Below are 13301 nucleotides of genomic sequence, written 5' to 3'. Positions count from 1 at the left end.
GGGTGGTCTTCAGAACTAGACTTAATAATGACAGTTTTGCCTCTATGAAAGTTCTGGATCTAGGACAAAAAAAGCTGACCCAAGTCTATGAAAAGAAACAAGTTTGCAGACAATACAAAACTAGGAGAACTTGTTGACTCCCTTGAAGGCAGAGAGGCCCTGCAGAGAGACCCAGACAAATGAAGGGGCTGGGCAATCATCAACCATATCAAGTTCAACAAGGCCAAGTGCTGGATTCTGCACCTGGGATGGGGCAACCCCAGATGTATGGATAGACTGGGGAATGAGAGGCCTGAAGAGCAGCTGCGGGAACAGACCTGAGGGTTCTGGTTGATGACCAGTTGAACATGAATCAGCAGTGCCCTGGCAGCCAGGAGGACCAACCATGTTCTTGAGTACATCAAGCACAGCATCACAAGCCAGTCGAGGGAGGGGACTGTCCTGCCCTGCGCTGATGTGGCCTCACCTTGACTACTGGGGGCAGTTTTGGGCACCACAGTATAAGAAAGACATTACACTATTGGAGAGTGTCCAAAGGAGGGCACAAGGATGGTGATGGGCCTGAGGGGAAGCCATATGAGGAACATCTGAGGTCACTTGGTTTGTTCAGCCTGAAGAAGAAGAGATTGAGGGAAAACCTCACCAGAATCTGCAGCTTCCTCCCAAGGGGTAGCAGAGATGCAGGCGCCGAGTTCTGCTCTCTGGTGACCAATGACAGGACCCAAGGGAACAGCTGGAACTCTGTATGGGGAGGTTTAGGTTGGATATCAGGAAAAGGTTCTTCACACAGAGGGTGGTCAGGCACTGAACAGGCTCCCCAGGGAAGTGGTCACAGCCCCAAGGCTGCCAGAGCTCAAGAAGCACTTGGACAGTGCACTCAGGAAATGGGTGGGATTGCTGGGGTGTCCTGTGCAGGGCCAGGAGTTGGACTTGATGATTCTTGTGGGTCCCTTCCAGCTCAGGATATTCTATGAAAATATCAGGTTGAACTAGTGCATTAAAGATAGGATGAGTACATAGTACTACTATCTTCACTGAGCATAATGGAAAAACTCCACTGAATGGGCACAAATACTTTTTTGGTTGCCATCATAGATGCAGAAATATGAAAGGTGAAAAACACCATTGGGCTTTATCAAATTCTGAACTCACTTTGAACTATATGAGAATAATCAATAGAGTATCAGAGAAATGAGGAGAGTAATTAACCTCTGAAAACAGATGCCTTAAAGTCTTCTCTTTTACAATCAAATATATGCAAGTTTGCATAAATCTGTCTTGTTAAGGCATGAGTCCCAAGACCCCATAGGGTCTTAATGAACAGATGAACTTAGAACTTTACAATATCCATTCAAATATTCTTCATAATCTTCAAGACGTCAGTATCCAAGCTTCGTATACTTCATTCCGTAGATGACAGAATTTATTATCAGGATCTAGGAGTTTGCAAAAATATCAGACTAACATTTTTCTTTCAAATCCTGCAGACCAAGGTTCAGAGCTTGCCACAGTTTTGAACAGGTAGGCTCACATGCTCTTGAGACCAATTAAGTGTGATCAGGATCTTTTTGCTTCACTCTTTACAGCAATTTTTGTAATAGAAGGAATATGTAGTAAGCCACAGAAAAGCTTTCTGACTATATTATAGATCAGGTACCCAAGTTTGTTGTTCTCAGATTATTTTCTTTTTAAAAATATTATTCACTCCTCCCCCTTCCCTGCCTCCCAAGAACACAGATACATCAAAAATGAATCTACATTTTGTTCAATTACTTGAACAAATTTATGACTGTTTAGAGTACAGTCTGTTCCCAGTTCTTCTCCTATGTGTGCATTGGTTTGTCTTGGCAAATTTGCATGGACATTCGCTTTACATTGCAATATGCTCGCCAAAAGGCAGTACCTTGGTACTCAGAGCAAGATGATAAACTATCTAATTCTAAAAAATAGCAGAGATGTTCTGTCAAATTAAATGGGTCACTGTGGTGCAAGAAACAAAATATTACAGGAACCACAAGTTTGAAATGGATTTCCAAGCAGTTGTGTCTCACCTGTCCTGTTATGAACAGTATTCCTGGAGACAGGTTGTGGCCTTCATCTTTGGAAATATCTGCATGTCAAAACAATGAGTACTTTCAGATTTAGAAATTAATTACTGCAGAACCTCTGTGCAAAAACACATTGCACTGGAATAACCACAGATATCTTTGAATATATTTCTGATGAAACTGCAAGTCAATTGTGATTTGCAGCATATCCATGCTGAAAATGGATATACTTGGAAGTTGAAGTATTAGGGACAGTAGCTGGATGAGGGGAGCTGTATTAAAGAAGTATCTGCATTCTTCCATTTAATCTGAAACCTTTCCAAAGCAGTAGCCAGAACACCACTAGTGCTGAAGTCTCTGATGTTACTGCTTTCTTGCAAATATGATGATTGTCTTAAGTCTCAGATTAAACTTTTTCAACAAATTAGTATAATAGGATGATAGCCTAAAAACCTCTAGAACTGCATGTCCTAGCAGATGGAAATGGGTGTTGTGTAAATACTTGTGAAAAGGTAACAAGCCTAAATAAGAACCACATGCATGGTTGCTGAGGTTTTTTTTAGCAGAATGGTAACACTCTGTTCTATTAATATTGTTTGGTAAACTTTAAAATCCAAAGATTTCTGATTTATCTTGAAGACACAACATATAAATTACCACTTCCCCATTTACACCTTGTAAGGAATTCAGTTAGAGACTTCATATCCAAGATGGATAAATGTGAATGTACTCCTCTTCAGAACCACAAAGACTGATCCTCTAACGCTGAACTCTGTGTGAACCCTTTTGATGACTCCAGTAAAAATGTTTGCATAACAACTAAGAGTGTAATATTTTAAAGCTCTAACACCCTTCAGAGATTACTGGGATATGCCTCCACTCATTTAAAATATCACTTAATTGCATTATTGAAATCAGCAGTGAATAAATTTATCCCAGATATACCAGTCCTAAGCAGTTATTAATTAATGTCAAACCTTCCATTTTTGAACATCAAAGACAAGTCAGCCAGAGGCAAATTATGAGCTTATATTATTTAAGATAACAGTCAAGACTAGGAATTTTCAATAAATAACATATAAGCATATGCCTAAATAACAAACCTATGTTTACTGAGGCCTGAACTCTGCTACCAGAGGAATGGAGAAAAATGCTTTGGCAATGTCAATAGTGGCATACCACTTCGCTGCTTTGGACTCCAGCTCGTACTGGAGCTCCAGCATGTCTGGCACAGCAGCACTAAATGGTGGAGTCACTTCATTCAAGGCACGATAGTCCACTGTCAATCCCCATTCTCCTTCAGATTTGAGCACAGGCCAAATGGGGCTGTTGAAGGGTGAGTGGGTTTTGCTGACCACCCGTTGGCTCTCCAACTCACGGAACATCTTCCGCCCAAGGGGAGGAACCAAGCATTCCTACCCGAATATAACCTGAGGTTTTGGAACACCACAGGCAGCCTTAACTATTGGATTCCCAGAACACAAGAGCTACAGAACCACCACCGGACCTTCAGAGAAAGACCAGATCCTTCTACAGGATCACTGCTTCAACAGAACCACATCTATTACTTCAACAGGACTACAGCCACCATTTAATCGGACTGCTACCACCACCCTGACCAAGAGGGTGTCAGGTTGTATCTTGACTCTGACAGTTTAAGCCAGTATTTTCTGCTTTTATCTTAATTTTCCAATTAAATTATAGTTCTGACTTAGAGTCTCCCACTGGTTTGTTTTCAAACTAACACATATTTTGGCGCCCAATGTGTGGCGGTCCAGAGAGAAGTCAGAATTACAATTTCATATTAACAGAAACCTTATCACCATGATGCTCAACATATTTACATGGGTATTGTACCTTGCTCTCTATATTTTTCCACACATGGGGTACTATTTCCCAGCCATGATGCTCCATTTGAGACCAGGGAATGGTACGAAAATTGATTTATTTGTTTATTATGTCTATTGCATGATAACCTCTGAGGCAATGAACACCATTCGGAACATATACTCAATTTTGTTTGCCTGTCCTAGTCTGGGCTGCTATGTCTGGAGCCTCCTCAACAATCGCACCCATCCCCAAGGGGGAAGAGTAGAGAATGGTTTCTTCCAGCCTTTCAGGCCAGACACAGCACTTATTGAAAATACTGAGTTACTTGTGGATATCAAGGATGGCATAATCTTGGTGTTTTCTTTGTCTTCTCTTTATGGCCTGCACTGTGTACACCATGCTTGGTGTCAGGACAGTGCTTGGTATGGTACATCTTCAGGAAGAGGAGAAAAGAAGCAAAGCAATAGGCACCATGTCTTTGTGACCCATCACTAAGCCAGAAGGACAGCCCAAGTCGGTAGCAGTTGAGCTCATTCAGAAAAATAAATTGAAAGTAAATCAGTCCGCATACTGACTGAAGAAGAAGCGACCAGACCTTTGCACCCAACAGAGGAGACAGAGCTGGAAATCAACACTCAGTCTCTATCCCTGGGTGAGCTGTGTGACCTGCGGATGAAATTCACCCACCAGATGAACGAGTCCATCCTGACCTGGCTGCTCCACATCTGGGACGCCTCAGCTAATGACACCATTCTGGACGGAAGTGAGGCCAGGCAACTGGGATCCTTGTCCTGGGATGTGGTCATTGACCAGGGGATCGGGAGAACCCAAGAAACTCTCAGCCTCTGGCGGCAACTGCTGGCAAGTGTAAGGGACAGATACCTTTGTAAAGAAGACCTCCAGGTGCACCAAAGAAAATAGACCACAATGGAACAAGGTATCTGATACCTAAGGGAATTAGCTGTGCTGGAGATAATTTTTTCAGAAGATGAGAGATTCCCTAAGAGCCCAGATGGTGTCCAGTGCACATCATAAATGTAGTCAAGATTCATACAGCTTAGACCAGAGATATAGTCCCATTACCTAGAGATGCTGCAATGGAGGGAAGGAGAGGACAAGGTGGACACATTGGTCAACAAACTGAGAATTTACAAGGACACTGTTACTGCTCTGTTATGCACCCATGTCTTGTCCATGGAAACAAAACTGGCTGAGCAAGTCTGGAGCTTGATTGAAGAAGGCCATCAGAAACTGAGAAACAAACATAAGGAAGGAATTTACCACATCTTGTCAGAACCAACAAGAGTCTCTGCCATTAGGAGCAGATGTCCCCCAGACAAGGAGAGAAGATACACTCCACAAGGTAACCTCTGTTTTTTCCTTCAGGAGCAGGAGCATGGAGAAGACATGAGGAAGTGAGATAGAAAACCCACCTCCTCCTTAGCAGCCTGAGTACATAAATTGAAAAGAGAAATATCTACCACAAGAAGCTCATCTAGTGTCAATGCTGCTCCGGTCTCACGTGGAGAGAACTCCAGACAGTATAGGAGCAATAATATGACCTATTCTCTTGAAGGGACCTCAGGAACTTATTTACAGGAAGAGAGCAACATGTACCATGACCAGGATTAGAGGGGCCCTGCCTCTAGCCAGGTAGAGGAAAGGGACAATCAGATCTTTTGGACTGTGTGGATCTGATGGCCTGGCATGTCTGTGTCGCTGTCGAGGCAGGACGGGAATGAGAAGACTCTGATTTAGAAGGCTGCTGAGTGTAAAACTCAGATTTATTCAAAATATACAGCTCTTTTATACAGAGCTTTGCAAGGATCAAATCCATTGGTTCTGAAGTGAAAACAACCTATGCCATTGGTGCAGAGTGCTTGACACACAGTGATAGAACTGAACTATAAACAATGTGAAAAACAAGAGAGATAAAGAATTATTTACATTCTTTCCCAGCTCTTTCCCAGGCTTTTGCCTGGCTAGAAACTCTAGTTTCTTTCTTTGACTGAATCTGAGACCCACATGTCTGACCTACAAAGATATATGGCTTTGGTTGACACTGGCACTCAATGTACCCTGATACCATCAAGGTATGTAGGAGCAGAATCCATTTCTATTTCTGGGTGACAAGAGGATCCCAGCAGCTGACCATACTGGAAGCTGAAGTGAGTTTAACTGGGAACAAGTGGCAGAAACAACCCATTGTGACTGGCCCAGAGGCTACATGCATCCCCAGCATAGATTCTCTCAGGAGTGGGTATTTCAAAGACCCAAAAGGAAATCATTGGGCTTTTGGGATAGCTGCTCTACAGACAGAAGAAATCAGACAACTGAATATCCTGCCTGGTCGCTCAGATAATCTCTGCTGTGGGATTGCTGAAAGTGGAAGAACAACAGGTACCAATCACCACAGCAACAGTGCACTGTTGGCAATACTGCACTGACAGAGACCCTGTGATTCCCATCCATAAGATGATCCGAGAGCTGGAGAGCCAAGGGGTGGTCAGCAAAACCCACTCACCCTTCAACAGCCCCATCTGGCCAGGACATAAGTCCAATAGAGACTGACAGTAGATTACTGTGGTCTGAATGAAGTCACTCTACCATTAAGTGCTGCTGTGACAGACATGCTGGAGCTTCAGTACAAGCTGGAGTCCAAGGCAGCAAAGTGGTACACAACCATTGATATTGCCAATGCCTTTTTCTCCATTCCTTTGGCAGCAGAGTGCAGGGCCCAGTTTGCCTTCACCTGGATGGGTGTGCAGTACACCTGGAACCAACTGCCCCAGGGGTGGAAACACAGTCCTACCATCTGCCGTGGACTGATCCAGACTGCACTGGAAAAGGGCAAGGCTCTGGAACACCTACAGAATATAGATGGCATCATCATATGGGGGAGCACAGCAGGAGAAGTCTTTGAGAAAGAAGATTATCCAAATTCTGCTGGAAGCTCGTTTTGCTATTAGGCAAAGTAAGGTTAAGGGACTTGCCCAAGAAATTCAGTTTCTAGGAGTCATGTGGCAAGATGAACATTGCCAGATCCTGACAGAGGTAATCAATAAAATCACTGCTATGTCCCCACCTACCAACAGGAAAAAAACTCAGATTTTTCTAGAAGCCATGGGCTTTTGGAGGATACATATCTCAGAGTAGAGCATGATTGTAAATCCTCTTTATCTCATTACTGTCTTGGGGTGATTTTATGATAATACTTTATTCTCTGTCTGCTTTATGCCCAGAAAACAACTGCTGTAGCTTTAAGATGGACTGGGGGGGTGGGGCAGGGAGCCTTGGACTCCTGCATGGGCTCTGTTCAATCTCTCTCTCTCCAGTATGGTTGGCGGCTACATGGATTGTTACTTCATTGCCTTTTCTTGCTGGTTTAATTTTTGCCAGTGTAGGCAAGAAGCTTCTGGGTTTTTTGGTTTTTTTTCCCTTCCCCTGGCCTGGAAGCTTTTCACTGGCAAATCTTTTCGGCAGGTTTTTTTTTAGTTGGTTTTTTTTTCTCTTTGGCCCAGGGAGCCTGTGGGGCCGCTCTGGCTGGTCCAAACCTCTGAGACTGAGACAGCGAAAGAAGGGACATTAAACTCCACCAACTTCACCAGCTGTTAGAAGACCCACGCCAGAAATCCAACAGGTTCCCAGCTGCTGCGTGAACTCTGTTCTCCTCTCACAAAGACAGGCAGTCGCCATCTTTGCCTCTCAGCCACACAGCAAGATGGGGGTGGGGTGTAAGGTTCAATTTTCTTTTTTTCCTGTGCTTTGTGGGTATCTTGCTTTGTTAATAAACAGGGTTTTTTTTCACTTTCATCTCCTGGTATCCATTTCTCTCACTGGCAGAAGAAAAGGGAGTTATTGAAACCCTCTCTCTTTAGAGAAAAATACTCATTTTAGAGCATTCTTCTCCTAGAATTTGTCTCCAAACAGTGACACAAAATAGAAATGATTTCCAGTGGGGCCCTGAACAACAACAAGCATTCAAACAAATTATGCAGGAGATTGCCCATGCAGTAGCCCTTGGGCCAGTCAGAACAGGACAGGATGTGAAGAATGTGCTCTACACTGCGGCCAGGGAGAATGGTCCTTCCTGGAGCCTCTGGCAGAAGGGACCTGGAGAGACTCGAAGATGATTGCTCAGGTTCTGGAATCAGGGATACAAAGGATCTGAGGCCAGCTATACCCCAACCCAGAAAGAGATTCTTGCAGCTTATGAAGGGGTTCGAGCTGCCTCAGAAGTAATTGGCACCAAAGTGCAGCTGCTTCTGACACCCCGACTACCAGTGCTGGGTTGGATGTTCAAAGGAAAGGTTCTGCCACCAACACCACATGGAGCAAGTGGATTCTGCTGATCACACAGCGAGCCCGGATAGGACATCTTAATCACCCTGTGATTCTGGAAATAACAAACTGGCCCGAAGGTGAGACTTTTAAATTATCTTCTGAAGAGGAGGAACAAGTGACACATGCCAAGGAAGCCCCAACATATAATGAGCTACCGAAGAGTGAGATGATATGCCCTCTTCACTGATGGTTCCTGCCAAACTGTAGGGACAAACTGGAAATGGAAAGCTGCTGTATGGAGCCCCACATGACAAGTTGCACAAGCTACCAAGGGAAAACGTGGATTGAGTCAGGTCACAGAGCTTAAAGCCATCCAGCTGGCTTTGGATATTGTTGAATGAGAGAAGTGGCCGAGGCTCTATCTCTACACCGATTCATGAATGGTAGCTAATGCTCTCTGGGGATGGCTGGATCATTGGAGAAAGGCCAGCTGGCAGCGCAGAAGGAAACCCATCTGGGCCGCTGAGATTTGGCAGGACATCGCCACCCAGGTAGAGAGGCTGTGACAGTTCGACACATGGATGCACACCTACCCAAGAGTTGAGCTAATGAAGAGCATTGTAACAATGAGCAAGTGGATCGAGCTGCCAAGGAGAAGATATCACAGGTGCGTCTGGACTGGCAGTACAAGGGAGAATTATTTCTAGCTCATTGGGCCCACGATGCCTCTGGTCATCAGGGGAGAGATGCAACATACCCATGGGCTCGTGACTGACAGGTGGACATAACTATTGACAGTATCTCACAGTTCATCCATGGCTGCGAGACCTGCGCTGAAGTCAAACAGGCCAAGCGGGAGAAGCCTCTGTGGTACGGTGGACAATAGTCAAAGTATAGGTATGGAGAAGCATGGCAAATTGACTACATCACCCTTCCCCAAACCTGCCAATGCAAGCGCTATGTGCTGACCATGTTGGAAGCCACCACAGGAAGGTTGGAGACCTACCCTGTGCCTCAGGCTACTGCCCAGAACACCATCTTGGGTCTGGAAAAGTAAGTCTGGTAGAGACATGGCACCCCTGAGAGAATCAAGCTGGACAATGAGACCCATTTCAAGAACAGCCTTATAAATGCCTGGGCCAGAGAACATGGTATTGAATGGATATATCATATCCCCTATCATGCACCAGCTGCTGGGAAAGTTGAACGATGCAATGGACTGCTAAAGACAACCCTAAAGGCACTTGGTGGGAGGACCTTCAAAAATTGCGAAGTGAATTTAGCAAAAGCCACCTGGATAGTCAACAAACGAGGCTCCATCAATCCAGCAGGTCCTGCCCAGTCTGAACCATCATGCACAGTGGATGGAGATAAAGTCCCTGTGGTACACATAAGAATTATTTTTAAAATGACTGTTTAGATTAGTCCCACATCAGGCAATGGCAAACCCATCCATGGGATTGTTTTTGCTCAAGGACTTGGTTACACTTGGTGGGTAATACAGAAAGATGGGGAAACCTGCTGTGTATCACAAGTGTGTGTGAAGTTTTAGTGTGTGTATATATATAAGTTTATTTTAAAGAGGGTATTGATTTGGGTATGATGTAGTGGTAATAGAATAAGGGATGGATAATGTCTTAGGTTACAATGTAAGATGCAACCAAAAGTATGTATTCTATCACCATTTTCATAAGCTGTTAAGAACAGGTGGGGCAGTGTTCTTCCATGACTCATCTCTGATAACTCCTTCCAGGGGATATCTTCTGCTAATGGGCTATCAAGTCTCACTGCACGTCTCAAAATTACATCATCCCATTGTGAAATGGTCTGCCCAGGGGGAGGAACCAAGCATTCCTACCTGGATATAATCTGAGGTTTTGGAACACCACAGGCAGCCTTAACTACTGGATTCTCAGAACACAAGAGCTACAGAACCACCACTGGACCTTCAGAGAAAGACCAGACCCTTCTACAGGATCACTGCTTCAACAGAACCACATCTATTACTTCAACAGGACTACAGCCACCATTTAATCAGACTGCTACCACCACCCTGACCAAGAGGGTGTCAGGTTGTATCTTGACTCTGACAGTTTAAACCAGTATTTTCTGCTTTTATTTTAATTTTCCAATTAAATTATAGTTCTGACTTAGAGTCTCCCACTGGTTTGTTTTCAGACTAACACACTCCCCTTTGAAGGAGAGACTCAGCAAACATAAGTCAAAAATTTTAGTCTCACTGCTTGCTCCCTTACAGAAGAAACTGAGAAAGTAGTCTTGAACCTGGTATAGGAAGCTTTATAGAACAAACATAATTACAAAGGCTCCAAAGTAGAGACCAGAGGGCTTCTAGCTGCTGCAGTTCAGAGGAAGGGATTTCCAAGAATCTGAACAGAAACAGCTGGTAATTTTTAGCAATCTGTCAAGGGACTTTATCAAACTTCTGGTCACTATGCAAAAAACAAAATCCATCAAGAGGGATGTCCAAATTCATTCAGGAAATAAAACAACCACAAACCAAACCAAAAACAAAACCTCTAAAAGGACTACAGGAATCTCTGACATGCCTTAGGGTGTAGCACAATTCATAATCTTAATTTTGGTAAAGTTCTCTTTGTTTTCTTGAGTATGACAATAGCGCAATCAGCATAACTGGAGGATAAAATATGATCTTATGAATTTTTCTGCCTAAGAATGGTAAATCATTATTCCCTGTCACGGATATTAATACAAAAGAAATATTACACTAGATAATAACAAGAATTGAACTACAACAAATTATAATCAAGCATCTCAACTTGTTTAAAGACTGGAAGCTGTAATTTAACCTTCCTGAATTGTTTTTATAAACAATATTATATCAATTTATCTGTGAGAGAAAGTTTTCTGAAAGAAATTCAGAGTTTTATCCATATGATTGTTTTGTGAAGAATTATAGTTTTGTAAACTAATTGTTAAAAAATCTGAGAAAAACTTGAAGTGTGAATACTTTTGAAATACATAATGTAGCACATAACTTTACAAGAAAAAGGCAACACACTAACAGTAGACTTAATAAAGACTAATTATTTCATGTATCACATATAGATTAACATTTCCAATCAGTTTCAAATTCATTTGTAGGTAAAACAAACTTCAGAAATAAGGAAATTACTTTAAAATTTATTGGTGAACACTTTTAATCTCCCTTCCAAATGTTGATTTTATTCTGACATCATACTTTGCATTCAAAAGTATTTTCAATTAACTAGATCCAGTAACATTTATATAGGATGATAATGAAAAAAAAGTCTGTGTCATCATCTTAGGTTGATGTTGGAGTGAATTTAGTGACTATGAGCTACAGAAATGCTGAGGTTAGACTGTTGTTAATAAAGAACAGTATGTATAATTAACAAAGCTTATCAAAATTTAAATCCATTATAGAGAAGTGACTGCCTCAGAACAAAAAGTCATTACTGGGTAAGTAATATTATAAATCCTCCCATCCATTTGACAGGTACAATCAAGGGCATACACTACATGTATATTATGCTTAATTATTTTCTTAGTTCATGGTATAAATAAAAATAAAATACACTTCTTACTAAACTGAGTTTTAGTTATTTTCTACACCTCCTTACAAGAGCAGGTTTTTGCACTACCCTACATAAAACACAACTTGGATAAATGTGGGAATTCACTTTCATGTTACACAAGAGCACCAAAGGAAAGTAAGCACCATTAAAAATACACCTTCTCTTCAAAAAAACATGTTTTTCAGTATTGCATTCTTTGAAATATAAAAGAAAGCAACTTTTCCTAGATAGCTGGAATCACTGCAACACTTCATTGCAATTTCTCTAGATAGAAGAGAAACTTCTTCCCTTTACTTTTCTTAAAACACGTCTGAGCATAAAACAAAAAAAGTCTTTCGTCTATAGGAACTGGATTTTGCAAATCTGCTTTTTCTTTGGAAAGTTACATTGGGTGCCAGTTTCATCTATTACATAACACTACAAAATGCAGACCTAATGAAAGTTTGTATACACAAAATACATGGTACCAAATTGTCACACCACCCTACTACACAGAGACATGATAATTTGTATTTTACACTGTTTCATTTCATGTTCTGGTATTAAATGTAATCTTTAACAAGATTACTATACAAATAACTACACTCATATCTCTATTTTAAAGTAAACAGCCCCCCTATAACATATTTTTGAAAATGAATGGTAATATACTGGCTATAATTACACATTCTGTCATTTCATTCATTGGCTACATAAAACTAAATGTAAACAAACTTAATTCTTGATAGTGTTCTTCTATCTCTTTTTTGTGGGACTTTTGGGGGGAAATGGGTAATGGGGAGAAAGGGAAAGGAGCTGAATAAGAACTTTAAAGGTAAGATAAAAAGTTCACTTACCTATAATGTAGTTTTGAGTTTTGCTCCGGCAGATTCACACTCTTGGGATGGGTGTGTCTGCTGCTATGGGCTTGGAATGAACTAAAAAAGAAGGGCCCACAGCAGGCATCCAAATGCCCCCTAAGTGATCCAATTATTGGAAATAAAATTATTACAGCTTCACTTCTCCCTAATTCAAAGAATCTACAGTAAGATCCCAAAGTAGGTAAAATGGAACCTCAAAGGTAAAATATATAGGGGGGAAAACCCCAAAGAAATGAGTAAGTTTGTCTCATTTTAAAAATACTTCTAATCCTTTTAAGTTTTAAAAAATATATATTAGCCCCACAATTAAATGGTGAGGAATGATTTCATGATTTTTCTTGCAAACACCAGAAAACAGTGCCTTTTACAAGTAAAAGTAGAACTCTATCTGCTAAGATAGCTGCATCATATAAAGGGTCTTTGAAGTAGCCTAAATCTAACAACGAACACAAAATACCATGTATGGAAGAGCTCAAATTAAAATTTAGCAAACCCAAAGAAAAAACTAAAGCAATTTGAAAAAGAGTCTCTGAAAAAGAGATGGGTTGCTTTCTGTTTTTTCAAGTAATTTTCAATATTATCTTCCCTTTTCCTCTTTCTGGAAGATTCAGAGCTCCTTTTAACATCAATATCTTAAATATTTTTGATTCACAGTATTTGGGAGTTTTAGAAAAGCATGAAAGATCTTGAGCTAAAAACCT

At 41.5% G+C, this 13301-nt stretch overlaps 1 protein-coding gene and 1 pseudogene across 3 annotated transcripts in view; one reads left to right on the top strand and one right to left on the bottom strand.

Moving 5' to 3' along the window:
- LOC146762970 (nipped-B-like protein) overlaps window positions 1-13301 on the bottom strand; it is a 162772-nt gene that overhangs the window by 71088 nt on the left and 78383 nt on the right. Inside the window, exon 1 of one of the 3 annotated variants that reach the window (XM_085571241.1) lies at window positions 2052-2112. The exons of the other annotated variants lie outside the window; for them this stretch is intronic. The gene's annotated coding sequence lies outside the window, so the exon portion shown is untranslated. Of the gene's footprint in view, window positions 1-2051; window positions 2113-13301 lie in introns of those variants that run through there. 3 annotated transcript variants of the gene reach the window in all.
- LOC146762971 (uncharacterized) lies at window positions 7959-8688 on the top strand (annotated as a pseudogene).

Source organism: Lonchura striata, chromosome W, assembly GCF_050655825.1.
Source record: "Lonchura striata isolate lonStrDom1 chromosome W, ASM5065582v1, whole genome shotgun sequence".
Classification (NCBI taxonomy): domain Eukaryota; kingdom Metazoa; phylum Chordata; class Aves; order Passeriformes; family Estrildidae; genus Lonchura; species Lonchura striata.
Note: the sequence above shows the minus strand (reverse complement) of the source record. Positions and strands in the feature narration are given on the sequence as shown.